A 19497-nucleotide genomic window follows, 5' to 3' on the forward strand; every position below is an offset into this window, starting at 1 on the left:
TCATAGCAGCCCTGTGGATATAGACACAGCACGTTTTATCATTCTTTTCTATGGGCTCAAAGAGGGTAATTACTTACCCGGGCTCATGTAGCTGGTAGGTAAAGGATTTAGGCCTCTCCTGTATATCATGCTTTAGCTCAACTCAAATAATAAAAGCGGAAAAGCCATGTTTGGATCAACTGAGTTTTAATAGAAAAGCATTGGAGAGAGGTTGTAAACCCTCAGATAGTTTAAAAATTAATAGTAGCATTCTTGACTTGTAATGGAGAGAATGTCTTAAGCTCAGATGTCTTGATGGTGCTAATCAAGTCAGGCTTTTATAATTGAGTGAAAGCACAGAAAAATAATTTATTCATTCTTGTACAACCAAGTATTTATTGAATGTCTTTTCTGCACCAGACATGATTCTATGCACTAAGGATGTAACGGAGAACAAACAAGGTTGTCTAAGTCCCTGCCCTCAGAGAGTTTATGTTCTCATAGTGGAGATAAGTAAATTGCATAAGTAGACTCTATTTGCAGACCCCCCAAAATAGGGTAGGATATGTTAGGAGAAAGAGTGATGGCAGGGGTGAAGGGGATTCTTTTGTTCGGTGGAATCAGGGAAAGCCTTTTGGGATGCGCTTTTGTACGGAGACTGCAGTAAGGTAAAGGAGCCAGCCCTGGAGGATGGGAGTGGTGAAGGGTGAGATGAGAATCTGAGGATGAGCACTGCAAAGGAAGAGAATGGCCAGGTGAAGGCTCCGAGGCCAGAAGGAGCCTTTGAGTTCATCTAGAGGCTGCAAGAGCTTGGATTTTACTCTAAATGTGATGGGAAACTCTGTTAGTTTTCCAGGGCTGCTCTAATAAATTACCAGAAACTTGGTGGGTTAAAACAACAGGAATTTGTTCTCTCGAAGTTCTGGAGGGCAGACGTCTGAAATCAGGTGTCAGCCGGGCCATACTCCCTCCTGAAGCTCTGTTGGGAAAACTTTCCTTGCCACTGTCATCCTCTGCTGGTTCCAGGTGTTCCTTGGCTTGTGACAGCATCACTCCAGTCTCTGCCTCTGTTTGCACATGGCCTTCTCCTGTCTGTCTCAACAGGTCCTCTCCTGTCTCTTAGAAGAACAGTGGTCATTGGATTTAGGACCCATTTGGGAAATCCATGACATTTATGTCAGGGGCTGGAAAAGGAAGGACAGGTGGGATGTGACCATCTGAAGAGCCTATCTCAGCTGCCATGGGTTGTCACAAAGGCCATTGTGTGGTTAATTTTTATCTCATTATTCTTGTTTCCTCTTTAATCTTTCATTCTAAGCCCTACAGCCCTGACTGGCAGATTCACTGTCAGATTTTTCTAGTTGTAGATTACATGCTTTTTCTTAAAGCCATCTTCATTTATTAACCTACATTCGCTTTTAATTTTAATGCACCAATCAATAATTATTTCACTTGACAGTTTTTGACAGCATGCTGCTTGCGACATTTAGCTGTTTAGCATGAATTCAAAAGGTGATCTATCAGTTTGCACAAATGAAATAAAGTTGCTCTTTCTTCCTTTGTTTTGGGGGAATATATAAAAAAAAGTATGTTTATCCTTCCCTGGAGAATTTTTGATGTAGAAATACTGAATCGTTTTCTATATAAGAAGATAGAGGACTGCAGAGCTTTAAAATTTGTTATGCTTATTTTGCTTATATCATAAATTCACTTGAAAGGCCAGATTTCTCTTAATTGCATTGCTGTTGTGGAGACGAATCATTCAACAAAGGTCTACTAAGCGCTTGTCGTGTGCATGACACTGTGCAAATGTTATGGAAAATAAAGACCAGAGTCCCTGAGAAGTCTAGTAGTCAGAGAAACAAAGCCACCTCCCAAATTATGGTGGGTAGAAAAACTTAGAAAATGACAATTTTATTCTGCGACATACCTTCACTTAGTGAATCCCATGTGAAAATTCCCAGTAAAAACCTATGAACAAAAGTGTGTGGTTGTCTTCATGTATACACTGTATGCACACATCTGTGAACATATTACAGTCCAGGATGAACCTAGCTGAAAACGAAACAGCAGGGGGAAATGTTCTTTCTCACTAAAATCACAGTGTTAAAACTCTTGGCAGTTCAGATGGTCTCCACTGTAGCTGTTGGTTTACATTTTGATAATTTACCAAAGAGCATAATATATTTAATTCCTAGTTGGATGGTGTAACTCAACACAGCATTTCCAGCGAAACGCTTTGCAAATGGAAAGTAAGCATTTTCTTTGGAAACTGGCAACTTCCTTACTCCTTAGGTTCTTCTGTGGGTATAAGCATGACCTATAGGTTAGAAGTTCTGGAACAGAAGGAGAAAAATGAATTATGTCACAGTTAACAGGAAAGGAGGTGCTTTGCATTCCTGCTCCTTGGCAGTTAGTTTTGTTTCACTTCCTTGGTTTGGGGGCATTTGGTCTTGCATATCCTGGCAAGATTTAGGCAAACAGGCACTGACCTTCTGGTATGCTCTTTCATTCTGCCCCATGCATATTATTAAGAGGCATAATTCACTGTCGTATTTTTGTGGCTAAAAGTTTTCTAACTTCTATATACTAAGCCTTTGTTTTCCAGCTTACTGGGGCAAAAGAGCTAGCATTTTCTGGGCATCATTGACCCTTCACTATGATTTAGATTTTTTAAAGAAACACATAAACTGTTCATTGCACCTTGTTGTGTGGCAACTCTGTCAGTCACTAATTGGTACTGTGGGTATTTGGCTCTTGCTCTTATTTACTTTGCTCTGGTTTTTACATCACTTAATTGAATCTTGTGCCAGTTTCCATTCTATACATGCATAGGGAGGCAAACAGAAACTTTGTCCTGAAGCACCAAGTTCTTTGGCTTCATCCTCCTAAACAGCTCTGCGAAAATCAGTTCAAAGTGAGTAGAGCCAGAAGTGGCATGTAAGCCATGCTGTCAGCGATGGCTGGCTGGATCTGCATATGATCGCCACCTTCTGCCCCTGCTTTTGGAGACTAGAAATGGCTTCTGGTCTGTGTCCAGGGCTTGCCATGCTGATTCAGAGAGCTATGCCACAGATGAGCCCGAGTTGAGACCCTGATGCCAGCATATCCTCAGGCCCACGAGATCGTTATGCCAGAATGTTAATCCGCAGTGGAAACCATCACTAATGTATTCTCAGGCCCACATGATGAGCACATTCTCTCTCTGTGTCAAGCTGCATAGGAATGTAAATCCTAACTGGAAGCTACTTTATTGATGTGCCTTGAGAAATTGCTGCTCTCTGGCTGCAGGTATCAGCAGCAGTCACAGTGTACACGTTCTCTAGGAAGATCCATATGGAGTCAGGTGGTTGCTTAGTGAGCAGGAAATCGGAACAAGGGAGTGGGATGAATTGACTGTTAAGTGGCACCAAGCAAACATAGCCTGCCACTCTGTTCGTCTCAGGAGAAGGATGGCTTTTCTAGTGGGACCAGGAACACGTCAGTCATTGCCTGCCACTCCCTACAGTCATCTCACTAGGGTGGCCTTGCCTCTGAAGACACTGTCTTCTTCCCAACAACCTTGGCATTGGCTACATAGACTTTAGTGACGCTGTACTTTCCTGGCTAAGCGAGCCCTGGCACCCTTTTGAGGACACAGTCTTTTCTTAAATTCGTGACTGTATTTCATCAGGTGCTGGCTGGAGCAGGGGAAGTGGTGATGGTAGTAATTATCTTTCTTCAGTTGGCTTTGTATTTCCATGTTCTCATCCACTAAATTTTGTTCTTACTATAAACCTCTAACTAGGCAATCTCTTCCCCGTTGTCAAGTTCCTGGTTGGGGAATGGTAATCTTTATTATCCTTCTTATAAATCCCTTTGGAATGGGTAGAGGCTTTGGGATGGACGTCCCATGAATTATACCTTCATATCAAGCTCTGTGAACTGAATGGCAACATGGAGGCATTCATCCAGACCAGGAGTAGGCAAACTAAGGCCCGTGGGCCAAATCCAGCCCGTTCTTGTAAATAAAGTTTTATTAGCACACAGCTACATCCAATAATTTGTCGCATGTCTATAGCAGTTTTCGTGCTACAGTGGCAGAATTTGATTTGAGTCATGGTGAAAGAGAGCATAGTCCGAGAAAACCTGAAAGGTCTACTATCTGATCCTCATCAGAAAATGTTTGCCAACTGTAGTCTGTACCTTTGCAAGTCAGAGAATTGCATCAGGGAAGAACTAGAAGCCCTCCTTTTGTACCCCCACAACCCTGCCACAATTCAGTGAACAAATAGATCAGAGAGGGAATGTGACTTGCCCAAAGTCACAGAGCTGGTTTATAAGAAAACCAGGACCTGAGCTCAGATCATCCAATTCCTAATGTATTTGTCTAATACTTTTGGAGGACACTGTAGGGTCATTGTGAGTTTTATGGTTTACAGATGATTAACTATTATAATATACTGAAAGAAAGCTTCTTAGTGATCAGAGCTGTTTTCCAAACTGACTTCCCGAGGCAAAATCACTAGCCAGCTTGGCATTGATATTCATTTATTAATCTTATAAACAGCACCTACCATATTTCAGGAATGGGGCTAGGGACTAAGACACTGATGAACAAGCACCATCCCGGCCTTGGGAAGTTTGGTTGAGAAGAGTGGTCAGATAGTTAGATACCGAGATGCATATCCTTTGATCTGTAGTGTGTTGCTTATCCTCACAGGGCTGTGATCATGTGGACAAAGGATGTGTTAATTTAGCCTTGAGTGGGTGGGAGTGTTGTCAGGAATGACTCCACAGGGTTGGAGATGTTTGAGCTCTGTCTCAAAGGAGACTGAGTTCTTCAGGTAGAGAATTTCAGCAGAAATGGCTATGATCCTCTAGGCATGAGTGTGCGTGGTATCCAGTAATTTGGGAATGCTTGTCTAACACAACAAGAGGTAGGGCTTAGGGTATGTAGTATGGGGTAACAGGAAATATAGTTGAAAAAGTAAGTTGGAGCCAAACTGGGAAACTTAACGGCATTTCAAATGCTAAGGAGTACGGACTTTGGCTTACATTCTAGGAGTTTTCTAATCTGTAGATTCCAAAACATATGGGAGACCACATTTCTTATAAAAGAGGACCTACACATTCATACCCACACAAAGCATGGTCTGTAGATTTGGTCATCAGAATCACTAACAGAAATAGGAGCTTTCTTCCAAATATGTGGAGCTGGCCGATATTGTAAGTCATTATTAGCCAGAGTTCATTCACAGCATTACTAAGTTCATAGTATCTTTTTGACCATTGTACATCTTCTTGATCAACAGATATTAAGAGTTAAACATCTAGTGCCTGAAGTCTGCAACATTTTTAATTGAAGAAAATGTTGGGAACTACTGCTGTTGATGGCAGTAATCATGAAATTTTTTGAGTTAACAAATGTTATAGGTTCCAGAGTTAAGCTGCCCTAAATTTTACTAGCTTTGTGACTTTGAGCAAGTTATTTAACATACCTCAGCTGTAAGAGTCTTTATCTCTAACTGTAAAATAATAGCCTCTGTCTCTTAAGATTGTCATGAAGATATGATAATGTCTGAATAGCATGTAGCGTGGGGCCAGGCTGACAGGATATATTCATGTTCAAATAGAAGCTATTGTAATGATTTTTAGTGGATGTGGCATATGCAGATGTATTTTAGATTTGACCCAGAGTGGAAGATGAGTTGAAAAAGGGAGAGTTGTATGACCTTTGTGTTACCGAAGCGAGAAATAATGGGGCCGAGGTGGGCAGGGGATAGGTTAGGGAAGGAGAGGGGAGGCAGAGTATGGGAAGGTATATGTCCACTTTAGGTTATGATGTGAGAAATGAAAGAAGCCACATTCTGTTTCACGCCCAAAGCAACAGACAAGGCACAATTTAGGGTTTAGGGAAACCAGGTTCTGTGACTTGATGACATAGAATGGTACGGCTTATCTAGCAGATTCCACACCCCATAACTCCTGGAACTGATCTAGATAAGAATTCACCTTGAGTAAATTTAAAAAATTAATTTAATAAATTAATACCCCCCTTTGAAACATATAAAAATTAGAATTACAGCATGAGTATCTTTTTTTGCTCTAAAACAGTACAGCCCTGCAGTTTAGCCTACACCCATCATAGAGCTTTCAAAGGAATGTATACAAGAAAATATGTATATAATGACAAATTTAAAAAATTAGGTAATATGTATATACCGTTAAACATTTCTGTATTGATGCTTAGAAAAAGATGGGACAAATGTTAAGTGTTGGCTGGGAGGTTTTTACTTCCTTCTTTGCCGTTTCTGTAGTTTTCAAAATGAATATGTATATAATTTTAAAATGTGTTAACACTATTTCAAAAGGAAAACAATCACAAAAAGGAATAGGTTGGAAAAGCTTCAGGGGACTTGCTATCCTTGTCTTTTTGGGTAGCTGTTCTACAAAGGCGGGTGGTGGTGGGTGCCTCCCAGCTGTGTCTCATTTCAGTCAGTGGATACTCTTCTAAATCAAGTGATGGGCAGCCTACCTCCGAAAGGCAGGTGGGAGTGAGGCATGAGTGTAGCAGTAGTACATGTGAATGGGGCCAGATTTTGTTGTGTGTGTGTGTGTGTGTGTGTTTTTTTTTTCTAACAGAGTCTTACTCTGTCGCCCAGGCTGGCATGGAGTGGTGTGATCTTGGCTCACTGCAACCTCTGCCTCCTGGGTTCCATGATTCTCTGCCTCAGCCTCCCAAGTAGCTGGGACTAGAGGTGCACGCCACCACACCTGGCTAATTTTTGTATTTGTATAAAGATGAGATTTCACATGTTGGCCAGGCTGGTCTCAAACTTCTGGCCTCAAGTGATCCACCCGCTTTGGCCTCCCAAAGTGCTGGGATTATAGGCATGAGTTACTGTGAACAGCCAGGGGCCAGTTAAGATTTGACGATTACATCTTATTGAATTTTTGCCTCAGAGGCACCTGGAAGGCTTGTTTAGACTACAGATTCCTGGGCCCCAGGCCCAGGGTTTCTGATTCAGTCGTTCTAGGGTGGAGCCTGAGACTATGTATTTCCTATAAATCCCTCCGTGAAACTGATGCTGCTGGCCCCAGGACCACACTTCAAGTGAGGGGTAGTAAGCAGGTGGAGAACTCCATGGAGGATGAAAAGCATCCAGTTGAATTTTATATTTGGTTCCCCTTCTTCATATACACACACTGAAATCACTCCACTCTGTGTTTTCTGAGATTCTTTCCCTCACTGGAATATTTGGTTCTCTCTTCGTGTTCAGTCAGTAGAAACAAGAAGTGACTCTTGGATTGAGCAGTTTTCACACAAGTAGCCCAAATGATATTGACACATCATTTTTACACAGCAGCAGCTTGTTCACACACATATGCCACCAGAGGCCAATGGCGTCCTTTGGCTTTGTTCTCCTTTTTAAAAATTCAGTGAGTAAGCTAATTTTATAGGAATGTCTCAGAAAGCTATTCCTGTAAACCCAGCGTTTGTAAATTGAAATAGAGGAAGCGGTGCTGATTACTGCAATTGTATTGAAACTTATTCGTGGAGCGGTCCCTCTAGATTCAGAGAGTTTGGACAGAAACCTTCCAACTCTTCCCTTGCCACTCCATTGTTTGGTAAAGTTTAATTTGCTCACATGGCATCTACTTTTTCAGCCAGGGTTAATACTTCTAGTGATTCTTTCACTGGAAGGGATGATTCAGAGAGGAAGAGTTGGCATTAATTGCTTCATCAACTGTGCTTATTTATGAGTCATCTCTCGCTTGTCTTAGTAATTCAACTGGAAGAAGGAGAAATGTTATCTCTGGTTCCTGAGGCCAGCTTGGGCTTCAGTGAACTAGGATACTCCCTCGTAGCCATTTGTGATGAGAGTTTCATTCAGTTACTGAGGGAATGAATAGATTGTGAATCTCATTATCCTAGCAGGTAAATATAAATCTATAAATGGCAAATTGCAGTTACTTCCTGATGTTTATCAGTGATCAGATGGCACAGGCAGGATGTTAGCCCTAGAAGGGCACTGTTTTGAAGGTGGCTGATTAAGGGGCAAAAGACAAAAAAAAAAAAAAAAGAGCAAAACAGAGGGCTATGTTCAGGTTCCTGTCTTTACTCAGTCCCCTCCCCTAGCTTCCAATTGGATTAACAGAGGTGTCGAGGGAGGAAGAGGACAATTTCCAAATAAAACTGCGTTTGATTCTTTTTTTGAGTGTAATGTGGTAACTGGATTATTTGGAAACACGAATTTAGGTCTCTTACTTTCTACTTCTTGCGTTCAGTTCAGTCGTGTCTTCCTGTTTGGCGTATACCTTCCCCTTCTGACTCAGTCTTCTCTATTTCTCTTCTCACTGTACCAGACCACCGTTCTTCCCCTGCCTTAGGCGTTTCTCACTTGCTGTCTGCCTTGCGTGGCCGTTTTCACTCAAGCATGTTCACTGTTCTTTTTTATGGAGTAGGGGTTATCCCCACAGACCCTCCAGGTGGAAAGTACATCTTTCTTTTCACTAATAAATTAGTTTCTATTTAGGGAGAACTTACATACAGTGAAATCAACACATCTTAAGCGAGCAGCTCAATGAGTTTTGACGAATGCATACATCCACATAATCAGCATCCTAATCAAGATATGGGACATTTCCATCACCCCAGAGCCCCCTGCCCCCTTCCTGTCACTTTCCACCTCCCCGTCGTCAACCACTGCTTTGATTTCTGTCACTGTAATTGAATTTTGTTTGTTCTTGAGCTTCACACAAGTGGAATCATTCAGTCAGTACTTTTTCGTATCTGCTTTCTTTTGTTCAGCATATCATTTTGGAGATCATCTGTATTGTTGCAGGTAGCAACAGTTAATTTAAAAAATGCTAGCCAGAGGCCAAGGCAGGTATATTGCTTATGTCCAGAAGTTCGAGACCAGCCTGGGCAACATGGTAAAATCCTGTCTCTACTAAAAATACAAAAGCTAGGCGGCAGCAGTGGCAAACGCCTATAGTCCCAGATACTCAGGAGGCTGAGGTGGGAGGATCACTTGAGCCTGGGAGGGGTCAAGCCTGCAGTGAGTCATGATGGTGCCACCTCACTTCCAGCCTGGGCAACAGAATGACCTGTCTCAGAACAAACAAACAATCTATATCTATATAGGTATAGATGTTTTTAAATTTTTTTGAACTCATATATATATATACGTTCTTTATATAGTCTGGATTTAAGTCATTTATCAGAAATAGAATTTTTTTCTCAGTGTTTGGCTTACCTTTTTCATTTTTTACGCTGTGTTTTTGATGAGCTTCCTTAAATTTTAATGAAGTCTAATTTATCGTTTTTTAAAGATAAATGCTTTTTGTGTCTTTGTAACATTTTTGCTTACCCTGTGGTTACTAAGATGTTATCCTCCTGTTTTCACCTAGAAGCTTTCTAGTTTAGCCTTAACATTTAAGTCTATGAGCCATTTCAAATTAATTTTAAGATATGAGGTGTAGGGGTCAAGATTCAGTTTTTATTACAATGTATGAAACAACAGTTATTGAAATGATTTTCTTTCCTTATGAAATTGCCATAGCACCTTTGTCAAAAATTAGTTGGTTGTATATGTGTTTTAAGACTCTCTGTTCCACCGATCTGCAGTCCGTACTTAGGTCAATACTATATTGTCTTGATTAAAATACTGTTATGGGCTGGGCTCTGTGGCTCTTGCCTGTAATCCCAGCACCTTGGGAGGCTGAGGTGGGAGGATCGCTTGGGCCCAGGAATTTGAGGCTACACTGATTGCAGCACCACATTCCAACCTGGGCAGCAGAGTGAGACCCTGTCTCTATTAAAAATTATAATAATGGGCTGGGTGTGGTGGCTCACGCCTGTAATCCCAGCACTTTGGGAGGCCAAGGCGGAAGGATTGCTTGAGCTCAGGAGTTTGAGAACAGCCTGGGCAATGTAGCGAAACCGCATCTCTACTAAAAAAATACAAAAATTATCTGGGTGAGGTGGCATGTGCCTGTAGTCCCAGCTAGTGGCGAGGCTGAGGTGGGAGGATCGCTTGAGACCAGGAGGTTGAGGCTGCAGTGGGCTGTGATCGTGCCACTGCACTCCAGCCTGGGTGACGGAGCTAGACCCTGTCTTAAAAATAATAATAATAAAATTAAAAAATAATGAATAAATGTTAAAATAAAAAACTAAATAGCTTTATGGTAAATGTTGAAAACAGATAGTGTGAGTCCTCTCTTTTTTTTTTGTCCCTCAAGATTATTTTGGTGGTGGTCTAGCTCTTTCAGAGTTCCATATAAATCCCCGCTACCCCCCAAAAAAGCCTGTTAGAAATTAGTTGGGATTGCATTGAATCATAAGAGATAAATTTAAGGAAAATTCACCTTAAGAATATTGAAACTTCAATTCAAAAACACAGTATATCTTTCTCCGCCTTTTTAATTAATTTCTTCCAGGAATGTTTCCCTGTTTTTCCTGCAGAGACATTGCATATCTTTGGTAAAACTTAATTGTACTTTATGCTTTTTGATATAATACATGGAATTTTTAGATCATCCTTTTCAAATTATTTAATGCTTGCATAAGGAAATATGATTGATTGTTGTATATTGACCTTGCATTTTGTGAGCTACTAAATTCTCTTCTTTGTGAAGTTGGATAACCAGGCCTTTTTTCCTGATCGTACAGGGAAAGCATCAACTATTTCACCACTGTTTCATCATGATGTTAGCTGTAGGTTTTTCATTTGCCTTTTATTGGATTGAGGAAGTTTCCTTCTATTCTCTTTTTTCTACGAATTTTTGTTGGTTGGTTCTTATCGGAATGTGTGTTGAATTTTGTGCAGTTCATTTTTGCCTCTGTTGAGATGTTATACGGTTTTCTGCTTTATGTGGGGAATTATATCGATTGGTTTTAAGTGTTAAATCAACCTTGAGTTCCTAGGATAAGAACCAGTTAGAATTATGTATCATTTTGACCTATTGCTGGATATTTTGGCTAATATTTTGTTAAGTATTTTTGCAGCTATGTTTATTAAGAACATTGGTCTGTAGTTTTGTTTCTTTATATAATATTTACTAGGGTTTAGTGTGTTAGTAATACTGATTATATAAAATGTATTTGTGGAGTCCTCCTGGGTTTTACTATTTTCTGAAAGAATTTATGTAAGATTTTCTTTCCTTTGAAAATTGATGAAATTCCACAGTGAAATCTTTGGGCTTGGAGTTCTCTTTGTGTGAAAGTTCTAGCAGTTTTTAAAATTTAATTTAAAAACATTATAAAGTAAAATATTCCCTTTTTTTGATGTACAATTCTATGAGTTTTAACACATGTGTAGAGTTGCATAACTACCACCACAATCAGGATACAGAACAGTTGTATCATCACTGTGCCAAGGATTTTGATACTGAATTCAATTTCTTAACATGTAGTCGACTCTTCAAATTTTCTGTTTATTCTTGCTATTGGTAAGTTATGTTTTCTATTTTTCAAGAAGTTTTTCATTTCATCCAAGTTGTGAAATTTATTAACATAAAGTTGTTTGTAATATTTTCTTCTTATCTATTTAGTGTCTGTAGGATTTATGGTGATATTCCCTTTTCCATTTCTAATGATGTTTTCATTTACTTATTTTTGTGATTAGTTTTGCTAGATATTAATAATTTTATTAAGCTCTTCAAAGAATGAACTACTGTTTGTTTTCTGTTCTTCCCATTATTTCCTTCTTTTTCCCTACTTTGGGTTTAATTTTCCATCCTTTTTCTTCTTATTTTCTTTTTATTTTTGAGACAGAGTTTCACTCTTTCGCCCAGGCTGGAGTACAGTGGCACAATCTTGGCTCACTGCAAACTCTGTTCCCCAGGTTCAAGTGATTCTCCTGCCTCAGCCTCTCAAGTAGCTGGGATTACAGGCACCTGCCACCATGCCCAGCTAATTTTTATATTTTTAGTAGAGACAGGGTTTCACCATGTTGGCCAGGCTGGTCTTGAACTCCTGACCTCAGGTGCTCCACCTGTCTTGGCCTCCCAAAGTACTAGGATTACAGGCGCCAGACAACGCTCATGGCTTGCTTGCTTTTCTCTATATCACTGATTTGAATGTTGTCTTTTTTTTCTGTTCCTAGGTACACACACTTTTAAGATTGATTTATCTTCCTAATTAATACGCCCTGTAATTATTATGAAATGACCTTTCAACTCTGGTAATTCTCCTTGTCTAGAAATCTACCGATTTGGATATGGCTATAAGAGCTGTAGGCTGTTCAGACTTCAGCCAAGGTCTTGCAGTGAACCTTCATGTTTTAATTGCGTTGCACAAATTTTGATATATATTTTTATTGTCACTTAACTCAGTATTTTGTATTTCCATTTTATTTCCTCCGGGAATTGTCTAGTAGTAAACATTTTAATTCACAGACATGTGGGGAATTTTTAAGCTTCCCTTTTTTTCTTAATTGCTAATTACATATATATTTATTTATTTCTCTTCATAGTTGTTGCTTTAAATATCTCTATGCCATTTTGTTAGATGCATATATGTTGATGATTATAAAATAATCTTTATTGATTGTTCCTTTTGCCAGCCTAGGATGTCCCTCACCATCATTTATAATGCTTTTAACCTTACATTCCATTTTGCCTGATGATATTCAGAGTGCTGTCCTGGCTTTTGTTTTCAGTTTTGCTTATATTTCTTTCTTTTAGTTTTAATGTCATTGTATATGTTCATTTTAAATGCATCATTCTTCCCCCCCACCGCATATTGTGTATAGTTCTGTACTTGTCTCTGTTATTTGATTAGTGACTTTATACCCAGTTATCTTTACTATAATCATTTTTATTAAGACATTTTAGCCTCATTTAATGTTTTCTACTTGGTTTTACTTTTTGTTTTGTTTTGCTTTTTTCCTTTGGATAGATTGGATTTTTTTTTTTTTCTGAACACATTTTATTTTATTCATATAGCATTTACCTTTATCTAAATGTAAACTTAGATATAAACATAGTTTCCTTTATGTCTAAAAATTATCAATATTTTTTAAGTTCCCCAAATGACTTTCCCACTCATAACCACTGGACCTCTTCTCTCTCAGTCTGCTATTTTCCCCAGTGTTCCTCTACTGAGACTTAACCACCTTCTTTCCTGCAAGAATTCCCCACCACATGGAAAATAACTCTCAGATGCATCAACCTCCAGCCTGTGCAACTTCCCCACCTGGTTTGGAACCAGAAGTGACTTCTACTTTTAGAAAGTTCATTCTCTGGGCAGAGTGGAAGAAAGAATTCATTGGGGTGTTATTTAGACAGAGAGACCATCTAGGGACTCGTGAAAAAGTCCAGGAGACTTTAGGAGGGTCCAGGTTAGAATAGTGGCAGTAGAGCGGGAGGACTGGTGGAACAACCAGGAGGATTTGGTATTTGTATTTGAGGAGTTTGAGTGAAAGAGAAGTTGACGGTGCCAAGTATGAGTGGCAAATACCAGATTTCTTTTATTTTTTCCTACCCTATTCTCTTTCCTCCCAAATTCCAGTTGCATGACTTCTTACCAAGGTTTGGTTCTGCCATTTTAAATGAAGTAAGAAATGTAAAACACATGGTATATATCCCAGTATAGAAATAGTAATTAAAAAAACATAGATGCTAGCTTCCACATTTCTGTCTCAAGTTCCTGACTGTATGAATGGGGAGGAGGAGCCTACAGATTCCTGAGGAGGAACAACTTCTTTTTCTTGGTGGCAGGGTGGTTAGAAATGTAATTATTTCATTTCCTCATCTTTTGAATTTGAGCTGCCAATGAGACATTTAGGTGACAGAAAATTGTATATGTAAGTCTAGGATTGAAAAGAGATGATAGAGATTGGATAGTTGTTAGGAAAACTGTAGAAGCTCTTCTAGCTGCAGGTGATAAAGTGAAGAGAAGAGAAACTTGAAAAGCACTTATGGGATGGATTGGAAGAAGGAGGATCCATCAGAAAAAATTAGGAGCCCTGAATTATTGTCCCAGTCTGACACTGACTGGTTTATTTAGCCTTGAATAAAGCACTTTCTCAGGGTCCTCTCTTCCTTCCCTTCCCTTCCTTCCCTCCCTCCCTCCCTCCCTCCCTCCCTCCCTTCCTTCCTTCCTTCCTTCCTTCCTTCCTTCCTTCCTTCCTTCCTTCCTTCCTTCCTCCCTCCCTCCCTCCCTCCCTCCCTCCCTCTCTCCCTCTTTCTTTTTTTGAGATGGAATCTTACTCTGTTGTCCAGGCTGGAGTGCAATGGCACGGTCTCGGCTCCCTGCAACCTCCGCCTCCTGGGTTCAAGCAATTCTCCTGCCTCAGCCTCCTGAGTAGCTGGGATTACAGGCACGGACCACCACACCCAGCCAATTTTTTTGTGTTTTTAGTAGAGATGGGGTTTCACCTTGTTGGTCAGGCTGGTCTTGAACTCCTGACCTCGTGATCCACTTGCCTCAGCCTCCCAAAGTGCTGGGATTGCAGGCGTAAACCACCACACCCGGCCCTCTCCTTCTTTAAGATCTCTTTCTTTCTCTCTGCCTCTCATTCACTTTCTCCATTCTTCATTAATTCAACAAAGATTTCTCGCATACGTATTAGATGCCAAATTCTGCTCTAGGTATTGGGGCTAAAGCATCAGAGAGGATGTGGTCTTTGACCTCCAGTACTGGGAGCAGGCAACAGATTAACCATTGCTCTCTGTTAAGCATTATGATAGGATATATTTTATACCTGAGTCAGGTTGACTGGAGGAAAGGGTGCGGAGAAGGCCTTCAGAGCACGTCCTTCAGTCCAAGCTTTTCAGAATGAGGAGTTGTTTAGACAAGCTTGGGCAAAGAAAGACAAAAGAAGTGCAAAATAATGTATGGATGGGCTGAAGGAGCAATGAGCAGTTTGGTACATCCACAGTGAGGCAGGTCTGACAGTGCTGGAGGGGCTCAAGGTCTCAATTAGGAAGGGCCCTTGTGGGTCAAGCAGAGATCTTGGATTCTATCTCAGATGCAATGTAGACCCATTTAAGGACTATAGGGATGTGAAAAGTCAGGTGTGTGTCTCAGTAATTTCATTCTGTTAGTGCTATGCATTTGGCATGATAAGGGACCAGGTGGTGGGCAAGGAGACCAGAAAGGAAGCAGTTGTAGAAATCCAGGTGACAGAGGAATGTTGAAAATTCCACAACCACAGAGCACCTGCTCCATGCTAATCACAGGTCTGTGTATTGCGGCTCCTGCAGGGACCAGGACAGACAGGCCCCTTGTTCTCATGGAGTTTGGAGTGGCAATAGAAGTGACAGAATGGAAAGAATGGGCAGATTGGAGAGATGTTAATAAGGAAGGATTTAGAGGACTTGATGAGCAATTAGATATTGGAAGTGAATGAGGGGGGCAGTGTCTGGTTTGAGGAAGTGAGTGGGCAAATGACACCACTCACTGTGATTGGGAAACCCAGAGAATAACTGAGTGGGACCTTCAGGGAAAGGCGCCCAGCCTGCACTTGTATAAATAGGTCTCAATCTCAGGAAAGGCCTCTGTGACTTACTCGATCAGGGAAAGAATTGGACTATGTGGATGTTTAAGTTACTTGATTTTATTCTGCTCCATCATTCAGTTTTGGTCTGTGAGTGTTGAGTCACCTCACAGAGGACGAGGTATCCTTATATCTCCCTCCCTAGAACCTAGTGTGGGGTGAACAAAACAGGAGGGCTATTGTTTGAAGCAGGTCTGGAATCCCGCATCGTCAATTTCATTGCTCACCCTCTGGTCCCTGCCTTCCCTTTAGCCCTCCCCCAAGTCCCAGCATAGGCTCACTACCTGGATTTTGGCTTCTGTGTGAACTGCTGTGCGCAATCGTGTCATATTCCTGTCACAGAGACTCCAGGATGCTCCAGCTGGTAGGGATTTTAGGATCACTGGGTCCAGTCTCTGCAATTACGGATGAGAGAGGTGAGGCCTGAGGAGTTAAGGAGGCCTTCAGAGCACTGGTGTAGGGCTATGAGGTCGCTTGATTCACTGGTATGTTTTGCCCTGTGGCCCCTCCCCCTCACTTGCTTAGAGAGCTGGGCAGGAAAGTTCCTGGGTATACATTGGTGCAGACGTTTGGAAATGACTAAGCTGTGTGTGTGTAACTTTGAGACTTCTCGTGAAGGTTGTCAAGAAGCATTTGATCACTTCAGCTCTGAGGTAGGCAGACAGTATCCTTGGGCATCACACTTGAATTCCAGCAGCCCCCTTGTTTGGGGTGCTCTCCAAAGGCTCGCCGTAAGGAATTGTTTCACCCCAGGTGTAGAATCACATTGCACTGCGGCTTCAAAGTACAAGTAAAAAAGTGCAGAAATTACCGACCGGAGTGTGGGAAGTACTTCTTGTCGGTAAGATTTTCAAGTGTTGGGGAAGAGATGTGTTGAAAGGACATTTACTTTCATCAGCTTAGAGCATCTGTTTTTTATACTTTAAAAAGAAGCAACACCTTAAATTATGGCAGTCCCTAGGCAAGTAAGCACTTGAGATTTTGATCTGTACAGATTCTTAGAGGGAGCGCCTTGCAGGAGCTGTTAGTAGTGGTTTGTAGAACTTGACTGATTCTGTAGACTGATAGTCAATGTTTGGGGGAAAGGGGGAGAAAGAGGCAATGATAGTTAAGGAACTGCTCTGTAAAACAACAAATAAGCCATTTCTCTCATACCCGAGTAGAAATGGAACCTGTACTTAGCAGGCCCTGGAGACTAAATTAGATAGGAAATGAAAACAAATTCCATGTTTTTTATTTTTAACTCAGTGCGCACCTCCAAAACATTCGTACAGTGTGAGCTCCGTGATGTTTTTTGCCCGCTCTTTTATACAGATTTAATTTTTTAAACGATGGTTAGAGATTCTTAACATAAAAGTTGCCACTTTAAGCATTGTTGTTGTTGTTGTTGTTTTGTTTTTTTGAGATGGAATCTCGCTCTTCTTGCCTGCACTGGAGTGTAGTGGTGTGATCTCAGCTCACTGCAGCCTCTGCCCTCCAGGTTCAAGTGATTCTCCTGGCTCAGGCTCCCGAGTAGCTGGGCTTACAGGCGTGCGCCATCACATCCAGCTAGTTTTTGTATTTTTAGTAGAGACGGGGTTTGACTGTGTTGGCCAGATTGGTCTCGAACTCCTGACCTCAGGTGATCCACCTGCCTCGGCCTTCCAAAGTGCCGGGATTACAGTCGTGAGCCACTGTGCCCAACCCACTTTAACCATTTCTAAATATGCATTTCAGTGGCATTCAGTACATTCACCACGTTGTGCAACCACCACTACCACCCCATAGAGGTACTATTTATTATAGGCACAGTTTCCTAAACTGAGTGAAGAAGGGAAACATCACCCCCCACAGCCCAGTATAGTCATTGTGAAAATTAAGATGTTAGTCTCCATGTCTTTTATTTATATGATTTTGTTCGAACCTAGTTGCAATACTTTTCATAGAGGTTATAAAGAGAAATTTAGAGTTGTAAAGCAATTTAAAGACAGCCTACTCCTTCTCCCCTTCTCCGCCCCCTTTATAGATGAAGAAGTGAATGGCCAAAAGGGACAGTGGCTTGTTTAGCTGGGCAGTGGCCACGCTGGTCCCAGAGCGCAAGTGCTCCATCGCCTGAGCGCCATTCCCTGGGCTAGTCTGTTATTAGTTTCAACATGTGTCATAAACAATTCATTGGTGGTTTATTTTTAGGGTAATCTTCTTTTTTTCCTCTTTCTTTGTGTAGTTTCTGCATCTAAATTTTTTTAATGGCATCTTCAAATAGGAATTTGTTTTAAACCAGAACGTCGCAACGCGTATGCCATTCCTAGGGTGTGCCAATAGCCCCTCCCGAACCTTGCCTCTGTTCAGATATTACTATACCCAGGATGTCGCTGCTTTTTTTTTTTTTTCCATTTGTTTTGCTGGTTCACAGTTCATTCCAAAGTTTAAAAGTGCTAAAACCAAAGTTTACAGGTGATAGTAATTTTCCCAAGTTGGGGTTTTAGCTGGTTTCTTTTTCTTCTTAACGTCTGTTTTCCACTTAGAAATGAGGTGAAAACTCACAGAAGCAAAGCCTAGCAGCTAAAAGCAGCACGTCTGCTTATCACGTTACACCCTTCGGACTAAGCTGCGGCCCAGATCCCCTTTTCATCCTCTACCTAGCTCCTCAATTCCCTTCAGTGAGCAGTTTTCACCTCCTCCTGCCCACGTTTGGAGGTCTGTGGGTGGCGGTTGGGAAGCCGAAGGAGGCTGAAGCTGGGGTATATTGTTTGGGTCGGCCATGGCAACCGCGGCAGGAAAAGGAACAGGACTAGTTTTGTGCTGCTCTGTAAATGGCCAGGATTCAGCCGCTATCTCAGGACTTCTGCTTGGCCCCCGACAATCTGATCTCCTGGTAAGGTTATTAAACTTGGCTCTCCTCTTCCGCCCTCCTTTGATCATGTTGTCAGGCAGCAAGTAGGAATGGCCGTGGCGGGGGTGGGAGGGTGGGGGTTGCAGAGCACAGCAAGATGTGCACCAGCAGAAACATAAGAACAGGGGCAGAGGCAAAACAGGGACTGTGTTCTTATCTTTTCTGCACCCCAGATGCAGAGAAGTACATCCCCAAGTCCTTGCCAGTACTATTCTTCAAGAGTTGAGCACCTTGCTCCAAAGAGCCTGTCCAGATCGCCAGTTTGACCAGCATGGAGGAGAACAAGGAAGGGCCGGTCCTGGAAGACCCCAGGATTTTTTTAATTGGGAAAGCATTATTTGAATTTTCTCTGCTGCAAAGCACAAACTGCCTACCACATGTATTTCATAAAAATGTCATTGAAAAGGAGAGTGAGAATACAGAGTAAGCTTCCATGGCTTAATAATAGTTTATTTTGTGACTTGGAATAGCTTTTCTTTTCATTCAGCGGATCATTTTAGGTGTCATTCAGTTTATTTTAAGTAGTGTGTTTCATCCTGAGCGGATTAAGAATTTTATTTTTTAAAACTCTGTACTGTGTTGCTTCCTACTGGGAAATTTACATTTAAAAAAATGTTGGTGAGTAAAATCTACTTGGTCAAAAAGAACGGCCCGCGACTATTACTGAATTTGGGATGTTTTTCTTATAAGGGACAGAGTTGATTCTTACTCAGAATCATGCGAGTCTGACATTTCATTTGGGGAAGTCTGAGGAAGTTGGTGAGGTCTTACGTTAATAAAAACAAGTGCTTCTTTTTCTTCTTATCACCTTTCAGTATCTGCTCTGCTGGCTCATGCAGTGTAGGTTGGCTTACCTCTCCCTGGAAGTCACATTGTCCTTCAGAACTCTTTTTACTATGACCCAAAAACAGTCTTCAGACCTCACTCTGATGAGTCAAAGGGAAAGCCATGAATCAACAAACGGTGAAGCAACATTTGCGGTTCTCTGACTTCAGTCCTCCCTGAAACCCACTTGGAATCTAGCTCTGAATTCAGCTGGACATGTTTGTTCTTCCCTTTTCCCATCCTCACCTACTCCTAACCTTCAGTGTTCTCTTCCCCTTTTATTTTTATTTTTGCCATTTTAGTAGTAAATGACAGGGACATAGTTACTCAATT

The 19497-nt window shown here is 41.3% G+C and overlaps 1 long non-coding RNA gene across 1 annotated transcript; it reads right to left on the reverse strand.

Moving 5' to 3' along the window:
- Positions 1–15253: 15253 nt before the first annotated feature.
- LOC139363501 (uncharacterized) lies at positions 15254–18172 on the reverse strand. The gene is made up of 3 exons (XR_011624013.1): positions 18086–18172; positions 15752–15862; positions 15254–15615 (listed from the first exon to the last, which is right to left on the reverse strand). It is a non-coding gene; the product is annotated as an uncharacterized lncRNA (long non-coding RNA).
- Positions 18173–19497: the final 1325 nt, after the last annotated feature.

This window comes from Macaca nemestrina, chromosome 5, assembly GCF_043159975.1.
Source record: "Macaca nemestrina isolate mMacNem1 chromosome 5, mMacNem.hap1, whole genome shotgun sequence".
Taxonomy (NCBI): domain Eukaryota; kingdom Metazoa; phylum Chordata; class Mammalia; order Primates; family Cercopithecidae; genus Macaca; species Macaca nemestrina.